Source organism: Lagenorhynchus albirostris, chromosome 5 (genome assembly GCF_949774975.1).
Source record: "Lagenorhynchus albirostris chromosome 5, mLagAlb1.1, whole genome shotgun sequence".
Lineage (NCBI taxonomy): Eukaryota > Metazoa > Chordata > Mammalia > Artiodactyla > Delphinidae > Lagenorhynchus > Lagenorhynchus albirostris.
The window spans coordinates 91,563,296-91,575,909 of record NC_083099.1 but is presented as its reverse complement, the minus strand read 5'-3'; the positions used below and the strand labels follow the sequence as shown (position 1 = coordinate 91,575,909).

Genomic DNA, 12,614 nt, shown 5'->3' with positions numbered 1-12,614 from the left:
TGCAACTGCTTTAAATTTCTGTTCAGAAACCTTGTCAAATTTTCTGTTTAAAATTTTGTTCATAAATGTGCTAGAAAGAATAAAGCTTTGAGGAATACATCAGTGCTGTGGATTTCTGTGAAAGCACATTTTGGTACAATTCTAATTTGGCCAAGAGGGTAATGAGACACTCCTGGGTGGCTTCAGGACAGTGGTCTAGACCAGAAGTACTGCAGCCAAGAGAGAGCAGGCTACTCAGACCCTTCATCCCTCAGTACCTGACCTGACTTCCAAGAGGCCCTCATGGGAGGTGAAGACCCTAAGGAGAGGCCATAGAAAGATATTTTCTCTGATTTGAAAGCCTGCTGACACTCCATAAATTAATCTAGCAAGGATGAAACTTCCAAGTAATGTTGCTGTTCAACCACCATCCATGTCAGATATAAATGCATTACTTGTCTCTTAAAAAGTGCCTCCTTTACATATGGACGTCAAGGGCAGAAAGAGGAGGTGGGATGAATTGGGGTATTGGGACTGACATATATACACTACTATGTATAAAATAGATAACTAATGAGAACCTACTGTATAGCACAGGGAACTCTACTCAGTGCTCTATGGTGACCGAAATAGGAAGGAAATCCAAAAAGGAAGGGATGTATGTATACATCTAACTGATTCACTTTGCTGTACAGCAGAAACTAACACAACTTTGTAAAGTAACTATACTCCAATTAAAAAAAAAGTACCTCCTTTTGGCAGTCTTCTTTCCTTATTTTTGTCATTAAAAAAAAAGAGGAAGAATAGTTAGATAGCTAATTGTATTATCAGGAAAACACAACTCAAATATGTTTGCATGAAAAGAATATTTCTTGAAGATACTGGATTATGCCCCAGAATCAAAGGAAGAATGGCAGGAACATGGCCCCCTTGGGAACAGGGCCAGGACCAGGCCAGGGACTCGAATGTTGTCAGCCCTGTCCCTGCTTTCTTTGTCTGCCCTATTATATTCATCACTGCATGATGCTGTTTTTCTCTCTGATTTTTCACACAGCAGGTGACATGACCACATTTTCACAGCTTCTGAACACAGAGTAGAGATAGCTTTTCTCTCCCAACTTCTGTTTAGAACATCCTACAGGACCCTGGCTAACTTGGTCTAGACCCCTTGAAGCCTCCTTAGCCAGGTCCCTGCAACATCAAGGGCTGGCCCAGTTAGGCTGGTTGTCTACCCCTGTGACCAGGTACTGAGACTATAATGGTGTGATTGGCTGCCCCAGCAAAACTGCAGAGGTTCTTGCCCCAAAGGAGCAGGGTGCCAGGGCAGAGTGACACAACAGCACTCATTCCTGCTTCAAAACAGTTCCCCCAGCTCTCAGCTACAGGAAAGTTATTTTCTCCATCTATAAATGAGAAAGTAGAATAAGACAGATTAAGATGCACACACACAGAGGAACAGTGGACCTGGAATGGAGTCAAATCACATACATGATATTCAAACATCATTTCTGAGGATCTTAATAAACATACCTCTCATAGCAATCTACTATTGATATGGTTAGGTTTTCAGAAATCTGGTTTTAGGAAAAGCTGAGAATTTTAGACTTTCAAATTGATTAATCAAATAACCTGCTTTTGGAAAGGTCAGGGAAGACAGGAGAAAATTTCCAATATATTCTCCAACAGTCTGGAGACATGTTATTCAGAATATCTCTAGTGACCCAAAAACAGAAGTTAGATGGTGTTTTGAGTATTTTTTGTCTCTATTCTCAGATTCCCCTTTCTTCACCTTTCATCTCTGGAGAACAGGGAAAATTCTTTTGAGTTCAGCTCTCTGACAAATGATCAGTGGTTATTTAAAAGTACCTAATGGCCTAAAATCTAAAACTTTGGAATTATGTATGCTATTCAGTCAATTTTTTTTTGTTAACTAGGTGGCTTAATTAATGAATGGTACAGGTTCAAATTGAGACATCATTATAAGCCAGGAGAAATATTTTATTTGCGTGTAGTTCTTACAATATAAATGAAACTAACTTTTTTATGAGTGAAAGAATCCTAATAGGAACTGAAGGCAAAGCTTATTCAAAAACACTTCAGCCTTTAGAAAATTAAATCAAATTAAGTAATTATTAAACTTTATACAAAACTGTAAAAGCAAATATTAAATAACAGTGTCTCAATTGATTGGATATAACCCAGGTTGAAACAAAATTTTAAGGAGAGGTTTTGACCTGATGTAATTATAGACAATCACATAATCTAAGCATTAAAAATGCTTAATTCTATAAATTTACATACACTTGAAGTTTTTAATAAGAATAATGTTACTTGTCCAGCCCAGGGTTCACAGATATTTTTGTAACATAAATTAGAATAACTTGATGATATTTGGGTTTTACAAACAGTATAAAGACTAAACCATGGTACATAATTTAGTATTAAGTCACATAATCCAAAGGCATGTGTACCTGATTTTTCACAGGAAGAAATAAAACAACCTCTAAAGCAAGCTTAAAACTGTTATTTTGGAAGCATTAGGACATAATGGACATGTGTCATGGTCAGATAATATAAATGAGTTTTGAGATACTAAATTCTGTTCTTTTATTATAGAAAGGCCAGAACTAGATGCAATATGATATAGGGGAAATAACACTGGCCTAGGAGTCAGGATGTCTGGACTTCAGCACTTTCCATGACCAGACAGCCAGGTAACCTTGAACAAGCCACAAAACCTCTTTGGGGCTTAGTTGTTTTTGTAAAATAAGAGGATTTGATAAATGGTCTCAAAGTCCATACCAGCTCTGTAATTCCATGACTCTACCCATATATGTTAATGTGATAAGCACAGTGCTAAATAATTCAAAATATGTTACTACCGTTCCATTGTTTCCTCTTTTCTTTCCTTTTTCTCTCAATCCTTTTCATGACTCCAAGCACATTCTCAATACATATTTATTCCTGTATCTTCAATACCCAGCGTACAGACTGGCCAAAATTGTGGTCTATAAAAAGGGCTGTCTATCTTCAAGAAACTCAATCTAATACAGCAAACATATAAATAAATTGCATTACTGTGATTCAAGTCCAAAAATACATTAGTAATTTATATTCTTCACAAAGACAGTACAACAAAGGGACCAATGAACTGTTCTTGAAACTAACGCAGAGAAACTTAATTAAGCAGGGAACATCTCAATATCTGATACGGATTTTTTTTTAATGATAAGGAACTAGTCAGGCAATAGAGGGAACAGAATGTTCGTTGAAGCCATGACATAGTAGTGTGTTCTGCTTAGGTGCAGATACAATTCTAATTGTCATGAATTTCCTGCGCTTGAACATCAGATTTCTTAGGATATACCATCCTTTCTGAGTGCTTTTTTTTTTTTTTTTTTTTTTTGCGGTACGCGGGCCTCTCACTCTTGTGGCCTCTCCCGTTGCGGAGCACAGGCTCCGGACGCGCAGGCTCAGTGGCCATGGCTCACGGGCCCAGCCGCTCCGCGGCATGTGGGATCTTCCTGGATCCAGGCACGAACCCGCGGTCCCCTGCATCAGCAGGCGGACTCTCAACCACTGCACCACCAGAGAAGCCCCTGAGTGCTTTTTTTAAAAAAACTTTTATAGTTTAGAGCTGCAGCTGGAATATCTCTTTTACATTTGGTACTTCTTGAATATTACAGATATTATACATACAATATTAAAGATTATATTCTTATATATTATTTGGAGGCTCTCTATTCAGTTCCATTGATCAGTATGCCTATCCTTTAACAAATATTAAATATAATAACCACTACAGCATTGTAACATATCATGATATCCTCCCAGCTTATTTTTCTTAAGAATGTCTTGTCTTTGAGTTTTTGCTCTTTCATACAAAATTTTAGTATCAGCTTGTAAAGCTTCACTAAAGCAAAACTATTGAAATTTTCATTGGCATTTCATTAATTCTAAAGATTAATTTGGGGAAAACACAAATCTTTATGATATTAATCTTCCAATCCACGAAATATTATATAGGTCTACTTTATATAGGTCTACTTTAATATCATTCAACAAAGTTTTAAATTGTTTCCATATAGGTTCGCCTACCTTCTGTTAGGCTACTTACTCTGTACCTATTTTTGTTGCTGTTATAAATGGTATTTTAATGCTTTTTATTTCTTTTTCATGTATGACCATGTTATCTAGGATTTCCAGTACAATGTTAAATGGAAATGTTGATAACAATCTCCTGATTTTCAATGAAATGCTAATATATTTTACCAGTAAGAATGTTTGCTGTTCAATTCTGATAGACTCTTTATCAAAATTAAAAAATAGCCCTCTAATCCTATTTTTCTGAGTGTTTATCACGAATGTGTTTTGACATGTCAATGCTTTATTTGCATTAATTGAAATAAGATTATGTTTTTCTTCTTTAATTTATTAATGCAGTGAATTACATTAATGATATTTCTAATAGTAAACTCTCTTGCATGCTTGGAAAAAACCCAATTTGGTCATGGTATGTTATTTTTTTTATACTTCACTGGATTTGATTTGCAAATAGTTTCTTTAGGATTTTTGCATCTATGTTTATGCCTGATACGGAACTGCAAATGTGATCCCTAATACAATCTTTTCCAGTTATTTACTGCTGCAAAACAAGGTTCTCCCAAATATAGAGGCTTAAAACAATAACACCACTTATATTATGTCTCCTGATTTTATGGGTTGAAAATTTGGGCAGGGTTTCACTGAGAAATTTTTCAACTCCTTGTGGCCACTTATTGAGATCACTCAGTGATATTCAGCTAGTGACTGGACTGCACTGAAGTTCATGACAAATTCAATCAAATGTCTGGTGCCTTAACTGGGAAGGTTGGAATGCTAAGCTCAGCTGGGTTCCTATATATAATCTCAGGGCCTCTCCACACGGTCTATGTAACAGGGTGGTCACACTTCTTACATAATGGCTCAGGGCTCCAAGAGACCAAGGCAGTACCCGCCAGTCCTCTTAAAAGCTAGGGCCACAACTGGCATAGCACCATTTCTGCCATCTGCCATCACTTATTGTTAAGACAGTCTCAAGCAGTGAATATCATAGAGGGGAAATAAACCCCACCTCTTGATGGAGTTTATCAAACCCCATCTTGAGTATCAAAGAGTGTGCATACACTTTTTTTTTTAACTACCACAATACCTGTTTATAATTTTGTTACAAGGCCAAACTATTCTAATAACATGAGTTTGGAATATCTCCTCTTTTTCTATTGGCAAAAAAACATTTAGTAAGATTGTAATCATCTGCTCCCTAAATGCTTGGTAGAAGTTTCCTTTAAAACCACCTGTCCCTGTTTTCTTTTTTGTGAAGATAATGATCCTAAGAATGTTGAGGCTTTCTATTTCTTCTTGAATTAGTTTTGGTAAGTCATTTATATGAAATTCATTTTGTCTCAGTTTTCAATATACTGGCACAAAATTATTCACTGTATTCTCTGTTTGTTCTGTACAGAATCCAGTTATATCAATTTCATTAATAATATTATATGTAATTACTTTATCAATGTAGCCAAAATTTGACTTTATTAATATTCCAGAAACTGAAATATTAATATTTCAGAAACTAACATGGTCATTTCTATTGAATGTTTGATTCTTTCTCCTTATTTAATGTGCTAATTTTTACTAATTCTTTGTTTATATTGTTTTTTTAACATCTCTTATTCTCATCCATATCTAAGAATTTTATATCTTATATCTAAGAATTCTTTATACATTCTGAATATAAGCTTTTTGTTGATTATAAGCGTTATGAATATGTTCTTCCACTTTGTGGCCTGCCTTCTCACTCCTTGGATGAATGCAAGTTCTTAACTTTAAGGTACTCACTCTGGTGTATCAATCTTTTATGACTAATGTTTTATGTGCACTGCTTAAGAAATCTATCACTATCCTCAAGGTCATGAAAATGTTCTATATTATTTCCAAAAAGATCTAACATCCACCTGGAATTCATATTTGCATGTGATATCAGGTATCACTTTTGCCTATGGTGATATCTGGTTGACCCAGAACCATTTATCAAAAAGATCTTCCTCTTCCTTCTGTTCTGTAGTTCCTTCTTTAACAGAAATCAAGTAGACATATATGTGTGTGTTTGTTTCTGGGCACTAATCTGTTATCTTTGGCTATTTATCCATCCTTGTGCCAGTACCACATTGAAATTACTATAACTTCCTAATAAGCTTTATATCAGAGAGAGCAAGTTCTCTAATCTTTTTCTTCTTCAAGATAATTGATTATTCTTGACTCTTGGCTCTTTGCATTAATTTTAGAATCTACTTGTTGATTTCCACATAAAAATAAGTCAGAATTTTCATTGGGATTGCACTGAATTCAGTGGCTCATACTGGGGAGAATGGACATCTTTAAAATATTGACTCAAGCCATGAATATGGCATATTTTTCTACTAACTTAGGCCTTAAATTTTTTTTTCTCTTTATTTTTTACTGTTTTTTTGCATAGTGGTCTTGTACAACTTTTGTCATATTTATTCCTAGGTATTTGTTGTTTTTTTTGTTTTTTTGTGTGTTTTTTTTTTTACTATGTTGGGTCTTCGTTGCTGCGCACGGGCTTTCTCTAGCTGTGGCGAGCGGGGGGCTGCTCTTCGTTGTGGTGCACGGGCTTCTCATTGCAGTGGCTTCTCTTGGGGAACACAGGCTCTAGGCATGCAGGCTTCAGTAATTGTGGCACGTGGGCTCAGTAGTTGTGGCTCACGGGCTCTAGAGCACAGGCTCAGTAGTTGTGGCACATGGGCTTAGTTGCTCTGAGGCATGTGGGGTCTTCCCGGACCAGGGCTCAAACCTGTGTCCCCTGTATTGGCAGGCAGATTCTTAACCACTACACCACCAGGGACGTCCCTGTTGTGTTCTTTTTAAAGCTCCTGCAATTGTTATTTTCTTTTATTTTCTAACTCATTGCTGATACATAAAAATATAAGTGATGTTTTCATATTGACCTTGCATGCAGCAAATCTTCTAAAATCATTTATTAATTCTAATAATTTATCAGTGATTCTTTTGGATATTCTAAGTACAAAATTATATTGTATATGAATAATGATGTTTTCTTTCCTTTCCAATTATAATATTTTTATTCCTTTTCCTGATTTACTGCACTGGCTAGGACCTATAGCAAAATGTTGACTTAAGTGATGACAACTAGTATCCTTCCTATCTCAGAGAGAAACATTATACCATTGAATATGATGCTTGCTGTAGTTTGTTTTGTTTGATTTGTTTGTTTTGGAATATGCTGTATATATTCTGTATCAAACTAGGTCAATATTTTACACTTTTTATATATTGCTTGATTCAATTTCCTAATTGAACGTTTAGGACTTTCACAATTGAGTCAGTTCGGCCTATAGTTTTCATTTTGCAAATCCTTTTAAAAATTTTATTATGAAAATTATACTTCCCTCATAAAGTAAGCTGGGAAGTGTTTCCTCCTGTTTTATTCTCCAGAAAAAATTATAGAATTTGCACTTTTTTCCTAAGTATTTAAAAAAATTCACTGGCAAATACCTTTATTCAAGAATGTTCAAATTTTCTATTTTTTCTTATGTCAGTTTTAATATTATGTTTTTCTAGGACTTTGTTAATTTCATGTAAATTTTCAAATTTATTGGCATGAAGCTGGATACACAGGATCCGTGGAAACACCACCTTTTCATTTCTAGTGTTAAGTATCTCTGCTTTCTCGCTCTCTTTGCATTTTTATTCCTTGATCAGTCTCATAATGGGTTTGTCAATTTTATTATTCTTCCCAAAGTATCACTTCTTGGTTTTGTTGATCTTTATCATTTTTTTTAAATCTACCACTGATTTCTTTTCTTCTCTTTAAGATTTCTATCCTCCCTGTACTCTCTTCAGAATTCATTTGCTATTTTTTTGTAACTTCTTGAGATAGATGCTTAACTCATTTAACCTTTCTTCTCTTCTAATATATGTATTTAAAACTAAAAATTTGTCTTTCAGTATGGCTACATGCCATGAGCTTGACAGGTAGTATTTTTTTTTAACATGTAAAAATGTTTCCTAATTTCCATTGCAATTTCTTCTTTGACTCACAGATTACTTAGAGGCATACTGTTTGTTTACCAAACATTTTAGGGAATTTTCTACTTACTTTATTGACTTTTATCTTAATTCCACTATGGTCAGTGAGCATACTCTATGTTATTTTAATCCCTTTAAATGTGTTGAGACATGCTTTCTGGTGTAGCACATATTAACTTTTAGTAAATTTTCTCTCATCACAGAGAAGCTAAAAATGTCACTATTTGGTGTTGATTTTTCTTACTTTCTTTGAATAATTGACTATTTGAGTTATACCCTCTTTACTGTTCTTTTTTTATTGGGATAGGGGTTATCCTGAGAGATTAAAACACAGATTCTTGATTTAACAGAGTCTAACATAATTTAGTACTTTTACTTCTTCCAAGACAATACAGGACCTCATATCTACCGCTCCAGATTTTTATGACACTGTTATCACGTTTTAACTCTACATATTTTAAAATCCAAAGATAATAATATTGTTATTATTATTATTTTAACAGTAACCATTTCTTTAGGTTTACCTACATATTTACTCTTTCTGGTGCTCTTTACTTTTTCTTGCATTTCCAATCATCTGTCTGGAATCATTCCCCCTTTCCTACTGAAGGACATGCTTTAGTATTTCTTTTAGCGTGAAGCTGCTAATGATGAATATTCTCAGTTTTGGGTTGTATGGAAAATGCTTTTACTTCACTTTCATTCATAAAGAAAATTTTCACTGGAAATAGGATTCTAGATTAGCAGTCATTTTCTTTCAGCAGTTACTTCACTGTCCTCTAGCGTCCATGCTTCTATTTAACTCATTAATCTTTCTTCTTTTCTAGTATATGTATCTATAGCCAAAAATTTCTCTCAACATGGCTTTAGCTACATACCACGAGTTTAGAGAGTTAATCCTATTTTTATTCCTTTGGGGGTTACAAAAAGCTTTTTTCTGGCTGCTTTTAAGTATTTCTCTGTCTTTGTAGTTCACCAGTTTTACTATGATGTGCCTATGCGTGATTTTGCTTTTATTTACCCTACCTGGGTTTCATAAAGTACCTTGAATCTGTGGCTTGATGTATTTAATCATTTTTGAAAAATTAAAAGTCCATTATCACTTCAAACATACTTCTGCTTTATTTTCTTTCTCCTGTCCTCCAGGAACTCTAATTATCCATATGTTAAATATTTCTCAGACTATCCCCTCAGCATCCCCAAATATTTTATCTATTTCTATCTTTAAAAAAATATTTTCGGGCTTCCCTGGTGGTGCAGTGGTTGAGAGTCTGCCTGCCAATGCTGGGGACATGGGTTCGTGCCCTGGTCCGGGAGGATCCCACATGCCGCAGAGTGGCTGGGCCCTTGAGCCATGGCTGCTGAGCCTGCGCGTCCGGAGCCTGTGCTCCGCCAACGGGAGAGGCCACAAGAGTGAGAGGCCCGCGTACCGGAAAAAAAAAAAAAAAAAATTTTCTTCAAACTATCTTCTGATTCATTAATTCTCTCTTCTGCTGGATTTAATCTGATGTCCAGAGTAAGTTTAATACTCCTTATTGAATTATTTTCAGGGATTTTTAAAAAATGTGTTTAGTTCTAGAGTTTCCATTTCATTCTCTGTTAAAATTCTCTTGAACATAGTCAGCACAGTTACTTTAAAATCTGTATCTGGTATCTCCATTTTCTGGATCCATTGTGGATCTATTCCATTATTTATTGTTTCTCTTAAATTTTGATCATAGTCTCTTATAAACTTATGTGCCCTTTAATTAGTTATTTTCTTGAGTGCCAGATATTATATATAAAAATTTTTAGAATTAAATTTAGGCCTATATTATCTTCCCAAAGAGAGATTTGATATGTCTTTTGGCAAGTGGTTAAGAGCTTTAACAATCTGGGGTCACTTTAATGCAATTTTAGAAACTGAAATTATTTCAAGCTAGGTTTCAGTCCCTGCAAGGGTTTGCTTCATTTCCCACTCACTACTACTTCTAGAGTGTAGCTATGGTACTATAAAAAAAGAAGAAAAGAAGGTAAGAAAGAGAAAAGGGAACACTAAATCAAAAGGGTCTCAACTCAGAGCAGGAGGATTCTACCACTTCTCACCTTTCTTAATAGGCCCTGCTCTCCAATATTTTGGAAAAACACAGGAGCCTAAATTGAATATACTATCATCCAGAAAAGAATTAAATTTGTTTCTTCTGAGACCCAGTTAGCACTACTGACTTGAGAACACTCTAGCCCGTTCCAAGATCCACAGCTTAATCTGGGAGTCTTGGTATCATCCACTCAACTTTGTTACATACCTAAGTCTTAGTCTCCTTATCTTAGCTCTCACATTACAACCAGTGTAACCCTGCTTTTTCACAGATGCTTACTCATTCCTCCAATTTTACGTCATAGATTATTTTTTCTGCTTTCTTCTTCATGTGTTTGTATGTTTGGGGCTCTTGGAGATTTTCCTTTCTTCCCACAAGCTCAGTGATACAAGAAAATTTTCTTAACAAGGTTTATGCAGAATCTTCTTATCATATGGTGGAAAGTCCAGAGCAAAAGCCTCTGCCTTCTTTCTTCCAAGTTATCATTTTGTGAGCTTTTTGACAACAATAACATTCTCAGAAAACTAATAGTGAATAAAAGTACACACTTTTGATAATGACAAATACATGTTTTTGAAATACTTTATAGCATAAACAAAATAATTCTTCCCCTTCTTCATTATGTTCTAGTTGTTTTATAGATGACTAATAAGACACAGATGAGTCAAAGATATACTTTCTCTCACAGGGGGATCAGTAGGTAATCAAGACAGCCATTTATTTAAACCTCAAATTCTGGCTTTAAAAGAAAGATTTATACCATGGTAGTCATCCCAATTTTCTTATTCATAAGCTTTAGAATTATCTCTGCACCTTATTAGCTGACTCAGCATGAATGGGAGTTCTCAGTAGGTGTTGAGTGAACGTGAAAACAGGAGAACTAGACTCAAGTCTGTAGAACAAATTATAGCTTTTATAAAGTTACAGTGAAACATTTTTGTTTCTTTTTAAGATTAAACATACTCGAGAGTTGGAGTGTGTATGAAGAAAAGTGGGAGGTATTTCAATGTCCTGGTAGTTTGAGCAGTCCAAAATGGCCTACTGTTGCTTATTCATTCATATTTTAACTATAAGGATAATACTACAGATCTTCCTCGACTTACTATGGGGTTACACCCCTATAAACCCATGATAAGCTGAAAATATTGTAAGTCAAAAAAATTGTAAGTTGAAAATGCATTAATACACCTACCCTGCTAAACATTACAGCTGAGCCTAGCCTACCTTAAACATGCTCAGAACACTTACATTAGCTTACAGTTGGGCAAAATCATCCAATACAAAGCCTATTTGATAATAAAGTGTTGAATATCTCAATCAATACTCTACTCAATACAATGAATACTCTACTGAAAGTGAAAAACAGAATCGTTGTAATATAATGGTTGTCTATCCTCGTGATGGCGTGGCTGACTGGGAGCGGCAAAGGCGTCATGAGAGTATCTGGCTGCATATTACTAGCCCAGAAGAAGATCAAAATTCATCTGCCCAGCATCATGACAGTATCCGGCTGCATATTACTAGCCCAGGAGAAGATCAAAATTCAGATTTCTACTGAATGCGTTATCACCTTTGCATCATTGTAAAATCAAAAAATTGTAAGTCCAAGCACAACATTGTAAGTTGGGGACCATCTGTACCATGTCAAAAGTTATGGGTAAAAGATGGCATAGGGCCAGGACTTGCCCAGTGGTCCAGTGGTTAAGACTCTGCCTTCCAATGCAGGGGCCGTGGGTTCGATTCCTGGTCACAGAACTAAGGTCCCACATGCCACAGGGTGCAGCCAAAAATTAAAAGAAAAAGGTGGCAAAGAGTAGTGTTAAGACTTGGATAAGAGTGACCTTTAGGCTTAAATCCCAGTGCAACTAGTTACTAGCCATTTAACTTTGGCTAAATTTCTTAACTTCCCTAGGCTTCCGCTTCCTCAGCAAAATAATGTTAGTACTTGCCTCATAAGATTGCTATGAGGTTTACAGATATAACAAGTTCCTAAATCACAGTAAAGATCCAGGAGGTTTATCAAGTTATTTCTTCCTAGCTATGTTTTTCTTGTCCAGGAAGAATAACAGTGTTGTGAGGAACAGTCCTCCAGCCGAGCTCCAAAATAGACCTCATGGCTTATGAGGGAAGATGAAAAAACTTAAGTGGTGCTCAATCCATGCTTTGTCTAAGTTGAGTAAAGCCTAAATAGCCAACAGAAGTAATGAGAAACAAATGGGATGTTTAAGAATCTTTGTTACAATCATCTGTGATATTTTTCTAACACAATTGGGGAATTGTCTTAAAATACGTAATTCTAAACCTGACAGTATTAAACTTGAAAGAATTATTGGTACTGTTGAAGGAAATAATGAATTTTAAATAGAAAAAAGAGAAAAATGGCTATTTATATATGCAATTAATTGCTTGGGAGTTGGAAAACAGAAGCAACTCTAAAAGTAGGCT

The 12,614-nt window shown here is 35.3% G+C and overlaps 1 long non-coding RNA gene across 1 annotated transcript in view; it reads right to left on the bottom strand.

Moving 5' to 3' along the window:
- Positions 1–1,322: 1,322 nt before the first annotated feature.
- The window catches only part of LOC132520624 (uncharacterized), a 31,628-nt gene continuing 20,336 nt past the window's right edge, over positions 1,323–12,614 (bottom strand). The window contains exon 3 of the long non-coding RNA XR_009540586.1: positions 1,323–1,382. This is a non-coding gene — a long non-coding RNA (uncharacterized LOC132520624). The remainder of the gene's footprint in view (positions 1,383–12,614) is intronic.